Here is a 20,319-nt window from a genome sequence, read left to right as displayed (position 1 = left end):
ACAAGGCGTTTACAATTTAGCCAGACTTGTTGCTGGGGCAACAGAGTCTTAAGCTCAAACCTGAAAAAAACCTCAGGTTAATGCTTAAGTTAGCTGAATGACATGAACGTAGCCTATATGCCACATAGTGCAATCACACACACCAACAGCAAAATGAATGTGAGGTTCTTGTCATATATAAGAAGAGCATTTGGAAGTGAATGTGTTTTTAGAGACCAACAAGATCCTTTAAGGCAGTGATTCCCCAAATCTTCTAGTCTGTGGTCTAGCAGTTCCGATTCTCAAAGTCTCAGGGACCGCCACACATTGTATGGTCAACAACATCATGCATTTCATTATGACTGTAATTGCAGGGGACTAAGAACCATAGCTTTAAGGGCTTTGTACGATTATCTTTGAGTGCTACTGATTGAAATCATTAAAGCTATTATTAAAGCCAAAGAAAATATCAGTAAAGTCACAGTATAGCCAACCGAGCAATCAAGACAGTGTACCTTGCACATAAGTGAGTTTATCATATTTCCTGGGCATGCGAAGGTGACACTATGTAGGAAGGTTTCTATGCAGGTAAAGATAATAGCATTTCCAAATGTCCTGTGAGGTTAACCAATAACTTGCACATTACCCAGTTGAAAATGTAGAATTCCAATAAAGATGCTATATTTGCAGTGTAATGGCGGAAGCTGGGGGGGGGGGGGGGGGGGGTGGTGGTTTATTCACACACTATTACACATGACCTTTAGGTAGCATTCATTACTCACCCATTCCCCTCCTCCTGTAGGTGGTCCTCAGAGAAAGAAACACTGTCGTTTATTTGCTGTGCAGTGTCATGAATCATCAGCACATTATCAGTGTCAAAGGCAGCCCCTTTTTCAACCTCGATTCATCTGTCAGGAATTGAAAATGCAGAAGGCCTATAATCATGAGCATGGCGGCTTGGAATGGCTGCCAATTCATTAATGAAAGAAACAAGACAAAACAATAAATACTGTAGAAGATTAAAAAAGTAACATATACACATTTTGGCTTCACTGATTTCAGCAGCATTACAAAGGGCTAGCTCGGGGTAGCTCAAAGCTGTCAAGCTTATTTTTTTCTATAATTTGTTGCTTTGCCATTGTCTAGTTCTTGTCTGTATAGGATTCTAAAATAAGAAATACTCTCAACAGAGATAATTAATCACAGTGGGAGCTGAAGACATGTAATTATTTAGGCTACCCCTGAACACATAGAGCACAGTGCTTTGTTTCTGCAAGTATCATTTCTTGAATGTCACAAAGCTATTTTAATCTATTAACTCAGACATTGTCATCTGATTTTGTTTTGCTTTTGTTATGTTATCTACTAAGGCAGTTATAAAGCCTGCAAATTATAGTATTCTAAACTGTGCATTTCCATTATTTGTTTATAATCCTGAATCCTTAGAATCTCCCTAGCCATTTAAACTTCTAAAAATGTAATTTTTAATAGTTATTAGTGCTTCAAATGTTTTCTTTCAACACTTTCTTTATTTCACAGATCAACCCGACTAGCTCTCCTTACTTATACTGTTTCAGTTCATATCAGTCTTGAGGTTTGATGAAGGAAGCACATTTTGCCACCTCACACAATACTAAATCATTTTTGTTAGAAATATACTGGATGTGTTCAATGCGGGCATACAACTGTTACAAAAAGCTGCATGGGAAACATTCCATGTGAAACTACTTTGACTGGTAATTAACAAACAGATAAAATGAATAAATGAATGAATGAATGAATGTGCCATAAAAAAGATAGGGTGATCGGGAATGTGATTAGTGGGACTGTGACATGTTTTAACTTTCTCTAAGGCAGTGTTGTTAGTGAGATTTCGCTTTGCAGCACATGAAATATGTGGCTTCTTCGATTCATCTGCTGTTCATGCACCATTTCACTCAAATCTGCATCAGAATCTTATCTCATTGACAGAGTAATCTACAGATTACTATGTCAAGCTAAAATGTTATATCCATCACTTCCCACTCACCTCACAGTTCATAGTATTTCAGACTGCTTTTCAATTTAAAAGACTGATTGCAACATAATTACTGACAAGTAGGTGCATCCATGCATTTGTGAAATTAAACTTCAATTGATTCATATGTATTAAAAAGATGTTAAATAAGGAAAAATTTTTGAAATATCAGTGGATACTGATGAGGATTATTTAAATAAATAATAAATTGGTTTCCAAGACAAACATCTGAACTATAAGAACAAAATTTCAGTAAATACATTATAACTGTACAACAACAAGACATTTATAAGGCATGCATAATTAGTACATTTGTGTATTTTATCCAATATAGCAATTAGCTGAATTCCACATGTTCAAATGTGAATGCATTTATTAATTAATTTATTTATTTTCGTGTTCAGTCATGCTCAGTATGACCCATTCCATAAGGGGCTATTTGGACAAATTATTCATATAATTCCATTTATCAGTGTATTATTATTATTATTATTATCTTACACTGGCAAAGTCAAGCAGGGATTTTCTTGTCAACGGCCCCAGTAATGGGAATTGGATTGAAGCCATTATTTTCCAAAGAGATCAAAAATTTCTTTCAACAAGTTGGGCATATGTTTGGTGGTTCATTGAAATACTATTTGTTATTAATTTTATGCTATTCGGGCTTCCCCCCTTTCTCTCTCTAGTTTGGAATGTATGTATATTTCAAAGCTCATTGCTGTAACATGCATGACTGAGTCAGGAGAGTGTGGACAGAATGTCCCCTCCTCTGAAGGCTGCGCTGCTAAGCACTGCTTTCATATTACACTGCATGCCATGAGTTCAGCTCGCAGAGACCTTAATGGTGAACACACTTCATACGCAGCTGAGCAGGATGGCTTGGTACCTAATCGACCGGCAGGTGAGGGGTGCTGGCCACAGCCAGCGCTGTCCAGATCCAGATTCGACGCAAGACCATGGGGCCCATCCATGCTCTAGTACAGTGCATTAGCAGGATGCCCCACAGAGTTACCCCTGATCACTGAATTATTTGGCAATAAAAAATTTAGTCAATCAGGAAAAATACATTTGTTTGTTTCTGTGTCCTGTTGGCAGATACACACCTGCCACAAGCTTGACAAAACTAGGTTTTTTTGAGAGCCAAAAGCTTTTTCATTCTGGAGGTATGTGGCATAACAATCCAATTTTTTATTAAGTTATTTTTTTAATATTAAGAAGGGTTTTAGTTACTTAGAAATGTTATGTCAGAGCCTTACAAATCAGAAGAGGTTTTTAAGAGACATGATTTGATTGTTATCCAAGTAAGCCTAATTAATTTTATTGAATGGTCAGGTGCTGCCAACAACACGCAGTACAAGATGAAGCATAGTGGGATTTTCATGTAAAACAGTTTCTTGCCAATTATGATGTTGTATACTTGATGAACTGTGTATATACAGCTCAATAACATTTGGTACGAAGATATTTTTAAAATTATTTTAAATTTTTTTATTTGGCTCTGTACTCCACAATTTTACTTTTGTAATCAAATTCACATGTGGTTAAAGAACCATTCACAAATTCTCACTTATTTTTATACACTTTGGTTTCACCATGTGGAAATGAATGTTATGTAAATGAAAGTAGTCATGTTTAATACTTTGTTGAATATCCTTTGCAAGCAATGACTGACTTGAAATCTGTGACATATAGGCCTAGATATCAATAGGTACTGAGTATCTTCTCTGGCAATGCTCTGCCAGGCCTGTACTGCAGCCATCTTCAGCTCCTGCTTGCCAGTTGCCTTAACGTTTCTTTTCAGTATATGAAACGCATGTTCAAATGGATTGAGATCAGGTGAATGGCTTGGCGTCAAGAATTTTCTAGTTTTTGGCTTTGAAAAACTCCTTTTTTTGCTTTAGCAGTAAGGGAGAGCGGGGCAAAACCTGACCTGGGGTAAAATGTAACACATACTTTTTAGGTAGGCATCGATCTTGAAAAAAGTATTTCAGGTTAAACACGCAGAATTATCATATCTTTGTCTCCAACGAATGGCGGGAGATAAATATTTCGGTGATATTTCCAAAAGTGTATTTTGGCTATATGCAAGTTATTTTTTTATCGTGTTTTTTCAGCTACTGTATTTTAAAGAATGTCAAAGAATCCAAATGTATGTGATTGTCTTTTAGTGACTTACAGATCACATAGTTTTGATATTGCGTGCTAGCTTTCTTGGATTACTAGCCAGGCATAAGTGCAGACACACGCCCAGTGGATTTAAACCGAACAAGGTTGTTAGCCAGGTGTCAGCAGGTTATTAATTAACCAATTGATTGGATTTGTTCAACTCATACCAGATCTTCGTAAATGTATTTAACTAAACTTTAGCTATGTGGTGACATGTGACATGGACTGATTGGATAGAACAGACTTAGGCGGGAACCGGAGAATAATGTAGTCTTGTGATAGATTTTAATGGATATAGGTTTCCCATGAAAAACATATAGGCTAAATGTAATCAAAAATTAAATTAAAGACTGTTTGTATCATATAACATGGAATTATAATAATAGATCAATGACAATACATGTTATGACACATATTAGAGCACATTATTGGATACATATATAATAATACAAGATGTTGCACACTGCTATTTGGAATAGGCAGGAATTACCTACCCACTCACATGAAAGTATACGCAGGCTAGATGCTGTAGCATTAGTACTGCTAGAAAGCACTATAAAATATGCATATGCTTTTTTATTATACGTATTCTCTGCTGGGATTTCAGTAAACAGCAGCAGTCTCTGTGAAAGGTTTGTCCTTGTGGGCTCGTAGTGATCCTCCATGTCCTTGTAAGTGTTTTCCAGGAGAAGTTCCATTAGGGTTACAGGATTGAATTCCATTAGCGTACTGCTATATTGACCGGTAAATGTGTCTGAGAGCATCTCCAAAGCCAATTAGGATTTAATTATGTCCTTCTTCCCTGTTCACTGCTGCTCTTGGCTTTAAAGGGGTTCCTTGTGAATGACTTATTTTCTCTTGAGCACTTGACAGAATTAATCAAAGGGGATGGGGGTGGGAGTCTGGGCAGGGGGGTCCTTCTATGTTTCAGCTGTTTACTCTTCCTGCCTAACTAACTGCTTCTAATAGTGTGGAAACTATTCTTGGAGTTCTGAGCAGAGACCCTTGTTTTTGTCTTTTCACACGTGAAAATCACAATTTCATGTGGGAATTAAACATTAGCCTAAATATTTCACGTCCATGAAAGTTACCGTATGCAAAAACAAAACATTTGACAAGCTATCATGTGGAGTTCAACATTTTCACTTGAATGTGAACTACAATTTTTTCTCCCGCCAGCTGATTCCACCTTGCCTGTGCCCTGGTGTATTTTGGTCCATTCATTGGCATCAATGCATGCAGTTCACCAACCCGCCTTCAGAAGTTCTGTAATGTGTCCTCATTTACGTCCGAGACATCCAGGATTTTTGGCAATGTTATGCAGCACACAAGACGCCACAAGGTATATTCACACCTCCTGAGGGCTGTTTTGGAATCTTCCATCTGACTTACGCAAACATCTGAAGCATGTTTTCAGTACTTCAGACATCCTGTCTGTGAGAGTATGTCTAATACAGTCTGTGTTTTACTCAGTTTTTGATTGATTGACTATTCACACACTATGTACGTGCCATCAGCCATATCTTTAACGGATAGCCATTGACCATATCAGCCACCCCTCCACTGCAATTATCTAATTCGGATCAATATTATGACCATCTATTGTGATGTTTTTTTTATTGTTTTTTTTTATTGTGTTTTTTGGATACACATGATGATAATAGTTCACGTTATGCAAGTTTGTGCATGTCATACCCCTGTGTGACAGGAGGCTGTACGCGTGTTGCAAATCTGCCTACGCAGGTGCACATTTATATCTTAAAATAACTGTTTTAAGGGCAAACACCCAAAGAATGAAAGAAACGTTTTTTTATATTGCTTCTGCATGGGAATTTCTGAACAGGCAAAATCTGGGGTCTTCCTGACTAAAACAGAGAGTGTAGATTTATTTTCTTGAGCAGCTCAGGTGAGATCTTATATTTACTGAACATTTCCAACATGGCCTGATGGAAATGAATATTACTTCCCCGTTCATTAATTATGTGAGAGATAGAGTGCCAGTTCTGCGGCTTTGAATTGCTGGTCTACTCTGCCCTTTTTGTCTCTTTGTGTGTGCACCACCATAGGTTTTCATTGTTTTTCTGCCTATGTTTAGGATGCATCTAAAGTAAGCACCGACATTTTGTTCTTTAATCCTTTTCTTCCTGGATTTATTTTTGTCGGCAGAAGGGGGTGTCAAATCCCAAAGGGTGAGCACCAGGGGGTGCAGGGTTAATGGGATAATAAGGATGAATTAGTGAGTAGGAAGTGCACATTTTCTCTTTTTCTCTGTGTGCGTGGGTGTGCGATTGCTGATGCCAGCGGATTTGGTGACGCATGGGAGTCTTGCACTCATAACCGCACCAGGTGCTGTCATTCAGAAAAAGAATGGCCGCTGAAAGAAGATTGCAAGCCACGAGACTGGTCGATTTAAAGGGTTTTCCCCATTACGAATGGGGAGGGCTGTGTGTGAGGTAGGAGTGGGAAGCGTGGGCTTTGTGAATGCCAGGCAGAACAGGAAGTTGATGACGACAAGGTTGCTCACAGAAGGAGCTGCCGTGGCATCTTAACTACAGAGTAGAAAGCAAAGAGTCATCGGAGCATAGCAATTTAAGAAGGGTCCCTGCAAAACACGGTCATTCTAATGAATGAGCTGTGCACTGTGCATGCAATTGTGTTATTGTGTAACACAGTGTCCTTGAATACTGTTGTTTGTACAGATTTCTGTGTTAATGGCAATGGGGCTAGCCATAAAACCAGTGCAAAATTGTGCATTCACAGTTTAGCAGAAAGACAGCTGATGTTTCTGCACCGCTACATATTATCTGTATTCAAAATGTCCAGTATATATTCTGGGTGTGGCTTATGCTTTAGAGGGGGAAGAAAATGCCAATTGCCATCTTATGATTGGATTATTACATTAGAAGGCTACATTTTTATGGAAGTGGAGAAATGAGAGCACTCATTTTATTTATTTTTTTAAATTTTTTTTATGTTTTCTGTGTGATGGTATTTTTCACATAAGAATAAATGCACTCAGTCAGAAAATTTCCAGGCTTAAAACTACCAATTAATTGATATGAATTTATCTTTTGTATCTTTTGTATAATAGATTCATCTACATAAAGGCAAGAGCCAAGTTGTGCTAGCAGATTGATTGACAATGTCACTCATTCATTCAATATTGATAATTCCATGTGCTGGGCAGTTGCCAGAGTAATCACAGCTCTTTGCAAGTCACTGAAAAACAACTTGACATCAATTATCAATAATTAATTGATTAAAAACTATGCAGCGTGCATTGAAATATGTGTCATTGTCATCAGAATTTAAATGAAAGGAACGTCCCTTTGCAATTCCAAACAACAAATGTCAGAGTTTATGCTGTTGGTATCTAACTCTTAGATTATGACCTTTGAGAAACAGACAATATAATTTAACATGGCAAACCTACGTGCTCTGTGTGATCATAGGAATGTACCTGTTTTCTCTCTACCCTCTCTCTGCTTCACAGATCTCAAAGTAAAGATCCTTTGGCCAGTATGGTTACCCCAGGGGTTTTCTAACTGTCCTGGAGAGTTTTCTCTCCTTTAAAAGTTTTATGCCTTCTGGAGGAAACTTAAACACTCAGAGACAAGACTGTGTTTGCACAGTATTCAAAGATTCAAAGTGCAAATACGGCCATGTTTGACAAACCTATCCAAATGGAAACAGGCATGTGCATTTTAACCTCATTGAAAAGAATACCATCAACATTGTTCCCTTTTAATAAAATGAAGTCAAAAGGCTTTATCTCCGATGCAATTTAGAAGTAAAAGAAGTAGACTACTAAACTGATGGGCATATTGGCAGGTTATGCACATGACAAACAGCTGAATAAAGCTCAACTGATTTGGCATGCACTGCCATATCAGAAATTAGTTGTCCACCATGCATTATGGGACCTGAACATTGGACAGTGGGGCCTTGGTCTGATGAAAAATGAAACCTCTGTTCTAAACAAATTAGATTTTCAGTGAGACTCATTAGCTTTGAACTTTGTTACAACAAGTACACTAGCACATTTAAGATGCTCGCCAGCTTTAAATTACATAAAATGTGAAGTGTGTTTTATGTGAATCAGGAAATGCTCCCAGATATCCAAAGCTCCCAATATGTGTCAACCCAGTGTTTGTTTGCTACGAGGCAGTTTTTATAACATACATTTTTTATAACATGCATTTTATCTCTACTGGGGTGTCCATTTTTGAGACAGCAATTGAGATTGCCCAGATGGTGAAGGTCATAAATGAAATGGCTTTCTGTCAAGTCAGAATTGTTAGGCTATTGACATTATGTGATCAGACGTGAGTTTTTTTTTTTTTTTTTTTTTTTACATTTTAACCATTTGACATACTTTTACAAATACTTTTAATATGTATTTTGCTTCCTACTAATATTTATCCAAGTAATGTTTAACATAGATAAAATCTGGAAATATGATTTGATGTGGAAAAAAATAAAACAATATAAAGTAGAGGAATCGTCAGTGACCGCCTGCTGAAAGCTCTTTGGCAAGTGTGAACATCCGTTTAAGATGCAGAATTCACATTGAGTTTGTGAGCTTGCTGAAACTGTCAGCACCCGCAAACAGATAAAGACCAAATCAAATCTGTGAGAAAGCCTATACTGCAAGCTCCTCTGCATTTTCTTCACAAGATGAATGATACACATGGGTGAGGCTTTTATAGGAAAATAGTTCCATTATCTTTGGTAAAAGGAAGATATCAATAGGAAGATAAGAGATAGCAAATGATCACATATGAGGCTTTCTTCTATTTTTAGAGTTAGCCTACTGGTGTAAGACATTCAGAGGAGAGTGCCCAATGAGTGTTAGTATTCTTGAGGAGCTACATTGGAGTGGCTCAAGAATAAAAATACAAATGTGCTTGAGTAGCCTGAGAGATATTTGTTTTCTCTCTCTGGATCTTCCCGGTCTTCTCCTGTTAACATTACTTCCCATCAGCTGGAACCTTCTGAGTGTGTACTGAAAACTGCACATGGGAATCTTAAGTGTCTTTGCAATTTCTCACTGGGAATAACCTTTTTGCCACAGTGTTTACTTGGCCCCACAACATCTAAGCATAACCCCACCTTCTTTTCCATATTATCTGCAACTTTAGTGACTATTTTTCTTGCACTATAGGCTAACTCAATTTAAAATGTCCAGTTCACATGTGACATTTTATTTTCCCATTTAAAATATTTTAATTCTCATGTGAAAATTTTAAAGACAAATTTCACGTGTTTTTGCTTAAGGCAGAGCACCACCTCTCAAATGACCTATGCAATTACGTTCCAACATTAACTGATATTTAAAGCAATCATTTACCATATATGGCTCCATTCCAGATAAAACATACCCTGTGCAATAGGTTAGTGAGTAGAGTTTCCTGAGGGTTCACTCAAATGGGCTAAAAATTATTCAGTTTAAATAGTGACTTTTATTACAGCAAGTAATAAAACTAGTCTATCTAGGAAACAGTCTCTGTCAGTTCAGTTCATGAATAATAATCGTAAAGTATTATTAGTGCACAGAAGAGAGAGGAGACTGCAGAAAGCCTCAAGGAAACAAAGGCTCAAAGTCATGATCCTCACATTCCATAAGTGCGCTGTTGTGCCTTAGCTAGTGGCTCACTGAGAAATCCATAGTTCCTGCCTGTTCACCTGCAGTTGCAACCAGCTGACCAGACAGCAGCTGCACAGTCAGGGGCAGCCTAAGTGCTGAACTGCCTCATTACACAGTTGTGGCATTGTGCCATTCTTGCAGCAAGTTTTAGAAAGGGTATAGCAGCCAAGAGTTCGTTCCCAGTGACAGATTTGGATATATACTCTCTTTGTATCTACCATTGTGCCACAAACACAAAAAGTGTGATGTTTTGGCTTGATACACAATATAATTAATCTGAGTCTGTTTTTTTCCACCCTTGATTTCAACATTTTCCCCCAGTCTCTCTAATTTGGAACGAACAATTACGCATCTTATCTAGCACTGTCCTGCCCATACCCCAAACATGGACAACTGCACCTGAAACGTCTATGCTCCTCAGTAAGGGCCCCTGGATACAAATCCTTCAGACTACATTTCTTTTGCAGTCCTATTAAACATCTATTACTGTCTTCAAAACCTGTCTCACACCAGTGATATGGGCCATTCGGTTTTGTAGTCGGACCAATGCCATCATAAGCACGGGTCACATGATGAATGTGGTTGCCATGAAAACCGTGACAATACAATGAAAAGCTTGAAGCAGAGCTTCAAGCACTGTTTTGCCATTATGTATCAGGGAGTTATTGTTAATGTTCAAATCCATTTTCGGTTAGGTGGCAAAATGCATCTTGTTGGGATAAGTGGGAATTAGTATTTATCTTTTTTTATTAAAGTTAAGATCAAAGAAAAATGTGTGCTGCATTCTGAAAAGCAGGTATATTGATCACGAGATTCAATATAGTTCAGAGATGTCTCTTGTGATGCAGCACCAGTCTACCACAACAGCAACAATATATGTGGCAGTGTGAATGTTCATATCAAGTTACACACTTTTTGGTTTTGGTTACGAGTGTGTAAACAAAACAAGTGCATCTATCAGATGTCAGAAAAATACATGGTCAAGGGCAGGGGGGATGTGGTTTTGTGTGCTGGGGCAGAAAATGCCTGTAGGAGAGATAATAGCTACCTCATAGAATTCTTCGCAAGCTAGCCAACTTATGGCTTTGGAGTGTACAAAATATAGGTTGTTGAAACACTAACATCATGTTAATTTTACACTAATGTAAAGAAACGCATGCTGCCCTCACCCATTCTTTACAATGTCTAGTTAATATTAGCAAGATAGGCCATGGCAGCTACCTGAAGTAGCAGTTGTATATTATTTACCTTATAAAGACTAAAAAAAAACATGCATGAAAAATGCATGCAATTCGACAACTGAAATGAAATTGTAGGTAAATATAAAACTATGGAAAGGCAAAATTGCAAGTAAGACATCAGTACAGCCCGGATCACAAATCAGCAGTGTATAATTTCTCATAAAAACTCACAGCCCCTTCCCGCATTTCACTCACCACTGAAGTGACCCACCCATCAGCCAAATGCAAGCAATGCATTTGTCTGTCTTTCCCCCGCCTTCTCTCCTGGCCAAAGAAAAATGAGGTAGGTGAATCTATTTCATGTAACATAGAAAATCTAGCTCTTACAAGAGCCCCTTTTGCTTGTTACTGGACAGCTAGACCCAAGTATCACTTTAAACCCTCTAATTTATTCATATTAATAGCTTTATTGCATTCAATAAGCTGCTTCTCAGGTTCTTCTATGCTGCTCTCCTACCTTTGCATCACTCTCCTAGCCTGTGTAGTTGTGTAAGCGGGATACTGCTGGCAAAAATGCCTTTTGGCATTTTCCCACATCCCACCATAAACTCAAGGAGCCAAAATTCTCCTTCCTCTCTCTCCACTCCAACCAAAACTGTTCAAACCAAAAGCAAAAAGAGGCATCTTGTAAAAGGTTCACATTAAACTTCCAGTATGGTGACTGCCGAGGGGCAGAGAAGATGGATATATGACAGTACGCTGCATGATGATCAGCGAGACTTACTGGAGACATGTAGGCCTTCACTAGCCTGTTATTATGTCAGCTACAAATATAAAACCTGTCCAGGCAGGCTCCACTGACCCCGTCAGGTCCTGCCTTCATCCATGAAAAGAACTTTTCATCTGGATGTCTGAATCTCCAGGCATCCTCTAGATCAGTGGTCTCCAACCCTAGTCCTGGAGAGCCACAGGGTCTGCTGGTTTTTGTTTTCACCTTAATATCAGCAGCCAATTGAGACCAAGACACCAGGTGAGTTAACTGTGTAATCAACTGTTCTAACTGATTCATGAAGTGCAGAGTCATTATGAAAACCAGCAGACCCTGTAGCTCTCCAGGACCAGGGTTGGAGACCACTGCTATAGATCATACCTTGCTACCATATCTCTCAGTACCCCTGCTGAACTGGGATGGGGCTCCACCCCCCTCCGATCCATATGGGGATCAATTGTGCAGTTAGAATCCCCTCCCAACACTAAAATGTCATCCTGCCCCAGCAGAGCTAGCTCATGCCTCAATGCCCCAAATAGCACAGCCCTCTCTCTACACATGCTATGAGAATAAATGTTTAGGAATAAAAACTCTTGGCCCTTGATGTCTGCTCTAACTTTCAGCAGTTCGCCTTTACATATCTCCATCTGAGATATTATGATGACTGCAGATTTGGTGACTGTCCTTGTAACATGGTTTGTTCATTGCCAGACTGAAACTCCCCACATAGTACCTCACAAATAGTCCATTAATAACCAAACGGGAACAGTCCAGTCTTTCTCTGGTCCTCCGATAAATGTGTGGCCTGTTCAGCATACTCTAGCTTTTTGCTCATACTCCTGGCTATTTGCCTACTTGCGTTTTGCTGTTTGATATAAAGGATTCCGCTGTTTTTTTGGGTCTTTTGTATTTCTTTTTTGGATTATATTGAGAGACCCAAGCTGCAGCTTAACATGTTCTCTTATTAATTTCTGTTATAACAATAGCTTCTTCAATATCCATGTCTGTACCATTCACTGTTTGATAAGGTAGTTGTGATTAGACATAGGATATGTTGGCTGATAATTGAATTAGCTTTTTAATTTCAATATGGTTGTGAGTTGTACATACTGTATTGATTAATGTTATTCCACCAGGTTGTTCTGCCTATCAACATATTTGGGAATTTAATCAAAATTTTGGAGTCTGATCATTTTAATTTTACATGTTGTATACATTGAATAAGAAGAGTTTAGAGTTTTAGACTAATAAACATTGATGACACTTGCTTTTGGCATGCATGCACTGAAGATTAAACAAGGGCATTAACACTAAAAACCACATGATTCAGGAACCACAGTTTAATTGACATCTGTGCTCAAAGCCGTGACGACCTAAGAAAAATCTGATAGAAACAATGAAAAAATTGTGGTCATTCCAGGTGATTGATATATGTGCTTTTGACACATTGGATACAGATCTGCTATACTGCTTGAGGGATAAACAGCAAAGGGTTTCATGAAATCTGATCTGACGTTGCACAACCAAGTTCATTTTTCAATGTCACTTCTTGTTGCCAAGAATTTCATTGCACAGGTGAATGACATAGCCAGTAGCCTATACACAGAGAAAACAACAGTCAGCAGGGTGATGCTGAAATGCTTACAATAAGGCATCCTTCCATATAAAAACCTGGGATGAAGATGTGTGGTTATCTGAGGTTCTGGCATCAATGCCAGAGTAGAATAAAAAATATGAAGGCCAAATTCAAATGTTTGTGTTTCACCAAGTTTAAAGGTAGATAACCACCAGCTAAGAGAGTAGTTATTTATACAAGGCAAAATTCCTTTGAGAGATACAGGAAACAAGGCCTCCTGTCATACACAACAGTCAAACATCCAGTGTTACATCAACTCTGATGTGACATGTAAGATCCCTCTTGCTTTTTTATAACCTCTGATAAGGATTCAATTAACATTGAGAATTTTACTGAGCGACATCAATATTACGAAGCCATGCCATGCACATTGCTAAGACATCCTTAAAGTTGAGGAAAGATTGAAATTAAGAGAATGGATAAGAGAGATATGGAGCTCATTTGAAGCTGATGAAGAGTGAAATGGCATTTTCCCCTTGAAAATCTGACCTGCTCAAAGGACTATCAATGCAATGTACTGTCACACTTAGGTGCCTAAAGGGATAAACTTCTAAAGAAATTATTTCATGGCGGTACTGCCATTCATTACATATAGGGCATGAATCACACACAAAACTCATGATACAGCCAATGATTGGTCATGTTACTGGATTCACATGTGCTAAAAGGTAAGGAAAGGTAAAAGGTAAATTGTAAGTTTTCCAGCTTGTAGCTTGTTGTAAAGTTCTCAAGGAGTATCAGGTTTATTATATTGAAAATATAAAGGGTATCTATTATTTCCAGCTGCTAGTATTTCTTTTACACCAGTAAAGCTCTATCTCAGTCCTCCCCTAAGCTGAAAAGTTGATTCAGTTGCTAGTTTGACAAAATGCCACACTGTTTTTTTTTACTTAGTCATCCATAGCTAGCATTTCAGTTCGAATTAAATGTGTTCAGGCATATTTAATGATACTGCAGTTAGAGAGAAGCAGGGTGCCAGCACTTCATTCTAAAACGTGACTCAAATGTAAAATTAATCAGGAACTAGAGAACCACATTGAATTGGGTTTTTGACTGCCAGTGTGTTTCATACAAAGTCATCATTTGATTTTCAGACTCCATTTTGAATGGGTAAAAGCCACAAACTGTTAACAAACTACTCCCGTGGTGGCAATTAGTAATTGTTCACACAGCTGGATGTTTATCACCCCACTGCTTGCCAAGGCCTGTAGGCTAAGAAATTCCATCACAAATTAAACAATGTTCAGTGTTCGCTGGTATTGACTCCACAGAGTGTGATTGTATTTATTTATTTATATACTCATTTAACCTAGCCTAATATATATATATATATATATATATAACCTGCATTCATAACGTGAATAAAATTAACATTTCAAACATCCCTAAGTGTGTGTAAGCCATCAGTCCAGCAAATGTCAAAGCCATTTTACCATTTGACATTTTTCATGTCACAGAAAAAGTGGGAAGCCCATATATGCCTGTCAAACCTTCCTTCCATCCATCCATTTGCAAAAATAGAGGCCCCCTTTAGAGTCAGACTGACAAAGCAGCAAATCAGCTAGCATCATTTGGATGTAATTAGATATGATATGCAAGCATTTATCAAATCAAATGTACTGACTGGATTGTTTTTTTTCCAATCAATCAATAATAAATAAATAAATCAATAAATAAAATTTACTTTAGATTGCACACTCAAAAAAGAAGAAAGCGAGACTTTGTGTCATTAATGACTGAGTTAGGATACGAACGACTGTTGCTGTCACTATCACATTTGCTCCTTGTAGTATAGAACGCCTGAAATGCCGTACATATACATGTGAACATAGGTGGATAATATCAGTCAGTTTACAAGCGGTCAAATCAGTTTTGGTTTCAGATATTTTGCACCTTACAGCTGGAACAATCTGCAAAAGAATTTTAAACTTGATAAATTAATTTCAATTCTGGACTTTAAACACGCAATTCATGACTCGGTGACCAAAGTATGCTCCTGCTTTTAACCTCTTTTAACCTCTTCTCTACTTTCAATTATTGTTACACCTCTGTCTCATTCCACATTTGATGTTTGTACATTTTGTTAGGTGTAAGTCTTGTTGGGCAACTTTGTGTTTCATGTCAGGTCCCCCTTGCAAAAGAGATTTCAATCTCAATGGGGTTTTCCTGGTTAAATAAAAAAATAAATAAAAAAATAAAAAATTATCATAGTAGTCATTTTACTATCAATCAATTACATATGCCAATCATTGTAATCAGTCAATGAGAAACCAATCAATCAAGTCTACAACATAATGCCACTAGGACACACATACCACTTGGCGATCTGACATTCCGGGGATTTTGACATCCACACTTAACCAAGTGTCCTTATTTTCTTTGATCTTGTTTGATTTGTATTTTGCCGGACCAGCATCTTGTGATAACATGCTGTGCACAAGGCTCTCTTTCCTTTTTTTACTTTAGATTTTCTGTAGTCAGAGCACAAGGATGTTTTAATTATTACTATTTTTCATCAACAAAGATCAGTGGAGTGCTTTCATTTTCCTGGGATTTTTAGTGCGTCTGGCACAAGTCAGTGTTGTGCATGATACTCCAGTGTAAGTGCCCCCTAGCTGCATTTTTGGCACAGCCAGGTTACTAATTTCTTACCAGTGAGAAATGAGCCATTTGGCAGTAGCTCACCTGTGGTACATGATGTGGCTTGTACAGCAGAGAGCAATCACTAGCATGTAAATAAAGGGATTCTCTCTCTCTCTCTCTCTCTCATACACACATAAACAAATACATTCACATAGGTGTGTGTGTGTGTGTGTGTGTGTGTGCGTGTGCATTTTTGTCAAAACTGCTGTGTCAGTTATATGCAATAAACTATATAAAAATAAAGTGCTTTGTGGAATAAACCAAATACTTTTATTGAAGCTAATAAGACAAATTCCATTCTTCCATATTCACTACGGTGCTGCACCTTAGTAAAGTGCACTGGGAAAATAAGAGAAATCCCTAAAACTTGCGTGTTTGTGTTAATGCATATGTATTTTAGTACATTCTGATGTTAGACCACAGTAAATATGGGAGGAGGAGAGAATGGAAATGTATGAGTTATCATGGCTGGTAGCCATGATAAATCATAGTTAATTGTGTTTGTTTTCTACCATCTGCAAAAAGCAGGTGTTAACTTTTAAGATCAGCATTGCCATCCGTAAAAGGAGAGTGTTAGAGTTGGGGAGAGTCACCCTAAATAACAGTTTTCAGATTTTGCTTTTATTCAGAACACATTTAGCCTACTATTAAATTTTACTTCAAACAGTTTTGACGTCAGTAGTCATTAGCCATTTCAGTTAGCCTACATTCATATTGTCGGATAATGAAGTATTTACTAATGAGATGTGTTAACATTTAAAGGTGACATTGTCTATCCACTGCATCCATGTATCCTGAAACCTGTCCAAAACCCGACTCCACCAGAGATGGAGTAATACATCAATAATGCTTTCCTGCCATGTACAAGACAAATCAAAAATGTCGGCAGTGAATTTAAATGAATTCGCTAAATTTAAATTAATTTAAATGTGTCTGTGCTCATTTACATAGCCAGTCTCAGAAAATACCATAATAAATTGAAAACATGCAGCGATGCACAATTTGGCAATTTGCAGAAAGATTGGCAGAGAGTATGTAATCATAGCTTCCCCCGTAACTTAGCTTTTTATCAAATCAAATCAAATCAAAAATGTATTTATATAGCACATTTCACAAACCATTGTCACAATACGCCTCACAGACAACCCTGACCTAAACCCCCACAGGAGCAAGCCTAAGGCAACAGTGGCAAGGAAAACCTCCCTGGTTTTTGTATTAACTTCCTGGGGGAATTCGTATTAATTATATTAATTTTCGAAATTACAGCATAATGGGAGGGTCACGTTCTCCCTCTTTGATCACATACACTCCATCCATGGTACATCCCTGTTGTATTGCATAAACTAATTGCAGTCATAAAGGTCACAATTGATCACTAATTTTATAATCACTCATAATTATGACAATCCAGTGCTTACACTGACCCCACAGGGATTTAGATGGTAATGCAAGTTTAATTTTTGGTTATATTTTATGCTCGAAAGATGGGAACAATGTATGTTTTTATGCAAATAAAATTGTTCAGAGAAAAATACTGTTTTCATCAGAATTTTATTTTCCAAAAATATGGGTAACTAAATAAGGCACCACATTTTCAGTACTCTATGTACTGCCCTTTCATAACTACTAAAACTACTGTGTTGTCTTCCATAGTGTTTTATCGGATTAGTGATTACATTACATCACACATTACACTAATTGTAACATTACATTCCATTTATGACGCTTTCATCCAAAGCAACGTACAGTAAGTGCATACCGGAGGTCATTGGATCAACTACAAAACACAGGTCCGATAAGGTACAATACTCATTTTGTAACAGTTATTCATAGCCATGTTCCAGTCCAGTTCCCACAGTAAACATTACTCTGACCTAACCTATGGTAAGTCAAACTAGGAGGCATGACAAGCTACAACATCAAGATAATGATCCAAAGTACAATAAGTGCTGGATGGAGGTACATGTAACATGAAAGTGGCACAGGAGGTGCATGTGTAACATGAAATAAGATAAAAATGATCTCAGATTGGGAGTGTCCCGCAGAGTGGTGATAGTTAGTCCAGGTATAGTCTGAAGAGTTGAGTCTTCAGACCATGGAGGAAGATGGGCCATGAGGGAGTGGTTCATGTGATCATTTTCGGGGTTGGTGTCTTTGACCCATCACCCTCTGAATTGAAAAAAATCTGAGTTTATATGCAGTATTGGTTTATATTCAGTAATTTGAAGAAAACACATTATTTTAAAATATTGACATTGTGTATATATATATATATATATATATATATATATACAATTTCATATTTTATATTACTGTAGTTGTCCAATAAGTCATAGAAATAAACAATCTGTATTAGAAATGCATGAAACTAGCAATCCTGCAATTATATTAATTTATGCATTTAGAAATTAAAATCATCTTAAATTCTTAATCTTAAACTATTACTGCATTCATGAACAGTACAATATTAAACATTCAACTATAACCATGTTTTTACCTACTTGTATTAATAAGTTTTTAAAATGCACAGTGGAGATTATTTAAATAATAGATACTTGGAAAATGGCTACCTATTTATTACATTTTCTCTCCTTCAGGCCAAACAGTTTCTACTGCTAATACCACTTCAGTCAAGGAGGCTTGTTCTGCATCCCTTGTAGCATGATTTGATCAAACATTTCTTACAGACTGTTGAGAGAATGGGAGACTATGAAAAATATGTACTCAAACAGCTGCCCATGGGGGTATTTATCAAGAGAAATAATTATCTGTGGTGAAAACCCATTAATAAGCACTTATACAAAATAGCATGAGTATCATCCTGTGGATGCACTTACAAATTGAAAAACTGAACATCAAGTTTAATTTCAAATATAATTGTAGACACATATACACTGCAAAAGAAGCACAATACGATTCCTGATCACTTTTTATCATAGTCTCCACACATAGACCAGGAATATCTGAGAAATATATATTTTTTAAAAGTTTGATATTCTGCCGACTGACTAGATGTTGAAACCTTATTTACTGCATTTTTTTTCCATCACTGACACCCCAATTGCCTGTGATAATGTTTTATCCATTGAGCCTCAAATAAAAAAGTGAAATAATAGAATAGTGTTCACAGCTCAAAATATATCAGTCAACATTCAAATCAGTGTAATGGCAGATGGAAAATAAATGCACAACTGCAAAATCCAGTTTATACAAATCCATGCTCTGAGAACATTATGCAAAATATTATGACCAATAATCTGAAATCTCTGGGCTGCAGGAAGATCTTCCAAACCGTGAACAGGAATTTGTGGCTTTAATTATAACACGCCTCCCACTAGATGGGCGATATTTGTTTTTGTCGTGCTGTCTCACACAGTTTGATAAACAGGCCTTAACGAGCTTCCTGATCTCAGCTGGCGGTGTTGAAGAAAGCTGACCAAGGAACAGTACAATTTCAGTTCAGATAATAATAACAGCAACAACAACTATTATTATTATTATTATTATTATTTGTAGTAGAAGTACTAGTATCTAGTAACAACAACAACAATAATAATAATAATAATAAACTGGAATTAAACTGGCAACAAGTCCTATATGTTTACCTCGTGTACAGTACTGAAGCTGATGGTGAATGTGGCCATTTTTTCTTCAATAGAGCACAGGGGACATAGTTAATGGTGCCCATTTCAAAATAATCACTGCAGGGTTTTGATATAATTATGTTGTAGAAGCAAAAAGCTAAAAGCCCCCCATTTTAGTTTTTGGTTAAAGAGGGGTGAATAGCATTTTGGCACCCAGGGATATGCTTTTATTTATCAGGGCATTTTTATTTATAAGGGCATGAAGTGATTAACACTGGGTATGTAAGCCCTTCTGAGAGGCTGTGAGGTCATCAATTTACAATTACAGTGTTTACTTCACTGAAATAAACATGTGCGCTCACAAAAGCTTTTGTGAATTTAATTCATAAAAACACTCCAGCACCATACCTATCCAAAGGACGGAAATGAAAATAGTTTGCTACAGAGGACTAAAGGTGCCAACATTATGTAAATAATGATATGAATAAATTGAAAAAATCTATACATTTATGCATAAATAAATATATGGGTAAATAATGAAATGATTATATAACTCCCACCTTGTGGCTGTTTTTTTTTTTTTTTTTTCCACAATAACGTGATCCTACTTTAATTTTGATTTCATAAATAACATGTTGCATTTCTGAATGGCTTTCTTCATTTCAGGAAGGAATTACTTTTCCGAATGGAATTTTTA

The 20,319-nt window shown here is 37.2% G+C and overlaps 1 protein-coding gene across 3 annotated transcripts in view; it reads right to left on the bottom strand.

Annotated features, from left to right (window-relative positions):
• The window catches only part of LOC118223930 (SLIT and NTRK-like protein 5), a 396,174-nt gene that overhangs the window by 315,756 nt on the left and 60,099 nt on the right, over nucleotides 1-20,319 (bottom strand). For 2 of the 3 annotated variants that reach the window (XM_035411023.1, XM_035411021.1), the window contains exon 2: nucleotides 762-887. The exons of the other annotated variant lie outside the window; for it this stretch is intronic. The gene's annotated coding sequence lies outside the window, so the exon portion shown is untranslated. The remainder of the gene's footprint in view (nucleotides 1-761; nucleotides 888-20,319) is intronic. 3 annotated transcript variants of the gene reach the window in all.

Source organism: Anguilla anguilla, chromosome 3, assembly GCF_013347855.1.
Source record: "Anguilla anguilla isolate fAngAng1 chromosome 3, fAngAng1.pri, whole genome shotgun sequence".
NCBI classification, from domain to species: domain Eukaryota; kingdom Metazoa; phylum Chordata; class Actinopteri; order Anguilliformes; family Anguillidae; genus Anguilla; species Anguilla anguilla.
The sequence above is the reverse complement of the archived record's forward strand: the minus strand, read 5'-3'. Positions and strand labels throughout refer to the sequence as shown.